At 39.3% G+C, this 3,839-nt stretch overlaps 1 long non-coding RNA gene across 1 annotated transcript; it reads right to left on the bottom strand.

Annotated features, from left to right (window-relative positions):
• Window positions 1–1,288: 1,288 nt before the first annotated feature.
• LOC131239854 (uncharacterized) lies at window positions 1,289–3,230 on the bottom strand. Its single transcript, XR_009168441.1, has 3 exons — window positions 2,620–3,230; window positions 2,034–2,126; window positions 1,289–1,820 (listed from the first exon to the last, which is right to left on the bottom strand). It is a non-coding gene; the product is annotated as an uncharacterized LOC131239854 (long non-coding RNA).
• Window positions 3,231–3,839: the final 609 nt, after the last annotated feature.

Below are 3,839 nucleotides of genomic sequence, written 5' to 3'. Positions count from 1 at the left end.
TCCCATTAATTAATTTAAGTAATTATCATTGGAAGGTAGGGTGGGCCCCACCGTGATGATATTGAAATCCATCCTAACCACCTCAAGCCCAGGGCCTAAAAATCAGCCCCATCTATGATTCAGGTAGACTACATGATTGAAACAATGTCCAAATGTCTCAGGGCTACACCCACCCTCCAAATCATTTCCTCCTTTCCCTTGGTGTGGCTAGGGCTACTACGCTCACCCTCCAACTCGTTTCCCTTGTTGTGGCCCATTTGAATTTAGTATACGTTTGACTTTTGGTCCTCTAAAAATCAAGGGTGGATGTCTCTCTCAATGGTTTTTTTTGGTGTGGCCTACTTGTATCACATGTCAAACTGATTTTTTGTCCCTGGGCCTAATGTGGGATTTAACGGAACCTCAAGGTAGGTTATGTGAAAAATCACGGTAAGGTAAATAAAGTCTTATAAAAATAAATACATTAAAAGAGTAGAAAATTTAAGATTGGCTTTTCTCGTGGGGTCCACTAGTACATCGATGATCGAACATAACATTGTCAATGGGCTAGGCCTGGATTGGCTTCAGCCAGATTTTCAACTATGCCCAATGGTTGGGCTTATTCAAAAATTTAAATGTGTCTGGCCTGAGCCCAGCCCATTGACAACCCTAATCAAAGGCAGGTACATGCCTTGTAAAATCCAAGTAAGGTACACTCATATGGATGGGCCAACAGATTGTACAATAATGCTCAGGATTTGGTTTGTACAAAGTGGGGTCCATTGTTCACAAATCTAAAGTGGTAGTAGCGTGGACCCCGCTATGAGTGGTGGATGCAACACTACAAAAACTCTCAATTTAATGGCTTGATACTGGCCTCCTATCCAAATTCGGGCCAGTTTAGGTTTAGGTTGAAATCAAAAGGAGTTGACCCCACTAATTTAATGGGTCAATACTGGCCTCCTATCCAAATTTGACTTGTTTATCACACGGCTCGCATTAAAGTTGATAAGGATGCCAATGGGTAACCATGCCCGACCCATGCACCCTACCCAATTTTAATAAGCTCAAGTTCAATTAATTGGACCCAAGAAATCAACTTTAGTTGGGTCCAAACAATAAATTTATCCATACTTTTCTTCTTTATTTTGTTTTGGGTTTTGGGTTGAGTCAAGCTGGCTTATCTAACTCAACCCATTAATAACCTTGTGGGTAGATAGGGCTCAACCCAAGCCTAACCCATTATTTAAACGGACAAATTTCGAAACCTAGCTCATTAAAATTCCTGCTGGTTTAGGTTAGGTCGAAATCAAAAGTAGCCAACCCACTAATTTAATGGGTTGATACTGGCCTCTTATCCAAATCCGACCTGCCAATGGGTACCTGAAGCCGTGGGTACCCGATGGACCTGTCCCAATTTGAATGAGCTTAGGTTCAATCAATTGGACAAAAGAAATCATGTTGAGTTTGGGTCCAGACAATAAATTTATCCATACTTTTGATCTTTATTTTGTTTTGGGTTTTAGGGAGTTAAGATAGGTCATCTGGTTCAACCCATTAGTAACCTACGTAGGGTCATCTGGCTCGATCCATTAGGTAGGTTCAACCCCAGCCTAACCCATTATTTAAATGGACAATTTTCTAGCTCCAACCCAACCCACTACCCAATTAGTTTGGCTGGAACCCACCTCAAAAGTAGATTAGGTCTGTTAACACACAGGCAAATTAGAGCTAGGACTGTCAATGGGTCTATATTAGGCCCAAGTTCAAAAGTCAAGTGGTTTCCTAACCTTCATGAATTATTTCATACCCTGTTGCCTTCATGCTCTTTGGTAGCGCCACTGGGAAAAAAAAAAAAAAACCCACAGGAATTGTAACTAATTGCTTTGACAAACAGTTGATGACCTGAAAGTGGCTATCCTGCATCAAACCAGCATTCATTTTCAGGTTTTATATATATATATATATATATATATATATATAAGAATCAAGCCACAGGCAATCAGATGTTCATCTACTCCCATTACAAGAATTTATAACAGTGCGTATACCACCTTCCAATCATGGGCCAGCCCAACAGGAGTTTTCCCATATGCAATAGAGAAGTTGAGCATTTTCTCTTTTCATCTCTCAAAAGCAAAGGCATCCTGAAATAAGCATGCATATATATAATTTTTTTTTTTTTTTTTAAAAAAGAAGAAGAAATCATTACCAAGAAATAAGTTAAGCTGCTGCACTTATTTTCTCAACAGCATGTGCTGGAATTGAAGGGTTAGGATTTTCCCATATGGGGGGGTTTTTGCTGCATGGGCCATAGCAAAGTGGATCCAGGCATACGTTTGGATCACTAAACCTAGGGATCCTACTTGTACAAAGTGAAAACTTAACCATACTTGAAAACCTGAGCTTACTATAAACCTCTTTCCTAGATGAATAATGCTACAAGAAAATAAAACAAGGCCTAATTTGCAGCAATGTGCATCAATGAATCCATGTGTAGAAGTATTTCATAAATATTGACTTTTTTGTTATAGGTAGGTAAGTTCAGGTGAAGAGCAAGATTTTAGCAAGTTAAAAAACAGCTAGAAAGCTAAAAGCAGAAGCAAGAGTCTAGAGAGTGCTTCGAAGCAGGAGTGTCACCTGGTTAGAAGGATCTTGCAACTGAAAGTGGACTATGAAGAAGGACAACCACAAGCCTTGTATGTAAGTGCTAACAATGACATCCTTCTATTGCATGCCTTTTCTCTACCTAATTGTGCAGATAGGATCCTTTTTCTTACGTTAAAAGGTAAATTTTGTAAAATAGCAAATAGAACTGCATTGTGCCTGGAACAAAGAAAATACCTACATATTCTGCTTTTCAATCAGAGTGAACTCAACCTCATTGGCACCACATATAATATGCATAAAATTAATTCCTAACACACTACATATTTAACAGATCCAATCAATGATGCATCCTGATCTCCAGGCTACTGTTCACCGCTTCAATGCCTATGAAGTAGTCATATTCACAAATAAATTTTTTTTTTTTTTTAAAAGAGAGAGAGCGTTGATAGAAAATGGACATCAAACAATAAACAACAATATCAACATCCTATCCAGCATCTACATGTCAGTACTATCCATAACAAGAGTGATGGAAAACTAACACATTCACTAAGTATTAAAAAAATAAAATCCGTTCAAGGAGAAAGATGCATCCAAGAGAACTTGACAAACAACTGAGGTCTCGAAATTCTGATGACATTAGTAACTGCCATGGGAACCAAACTGACTTCCATGGTTTAGCAAGAGGGTGCTTCAATACACTCTATTAGCAACAAACACCTAAAGGTTGTAACTGATAAATATTCAGCTTCTTGAAGGGATAGACCTCTGATCCACCCTCATGTTCCCTGAATGCAAAGGCCTAATGGGTACGTAAAATTGATTGGATCTGGGCCCGGGTCTTCGAAACTAGATCTGATTTCTACAAGAATCCAGTTAGTTAAGTTCACGTGTGGGTCGAATCAACTCGAATCTAACCTGTTGACATCCTCATAAACAACTTCAAGAGCTTTGCTAAGCCCATGCATATATAAGACTTGTGTCGTCTACAAAACTAGACCTGAACCTGACAAGAATCGATCCAGTGATTATGGACCGTTACATAAATGCACTGCAGACGGCAGGATGGTCTGAATATTCCCTTTGGCCAATTGGATAACCACTATATGTAGTTGCCCATGATGTAGCCAGATATGAACTCTAGACATATAGATGGTCAAGGTATGCAACCTGGGACTGTCATACAATCATTGAATTGAACAGTAATGGAAGCACTCATGGTCTCCCATTCGGATGATCAGTTCATGCCC

This window comes from Magnolia sinica, chromosome 3, assembly GCF_029962835.1.
Source record: "Magnolia sinica isolate HGM2019 chromosome 3, MsV1, whole genome shotgun sequence".
In the NCBI taxonomy this organism is placed as follows: domain Eukaryota; kingdom Viridiplantae; phylum Streptophyta; class Magnoliopsida; order Magnoliales; family Magnoliaceae; genus Magnolia; species Magnolia sinica.
The sequence above is the reverse complement of the archived record's forward strand: the minus strand, read 5'-3'. Positions and strand labels throughout refer to the sequence as shown.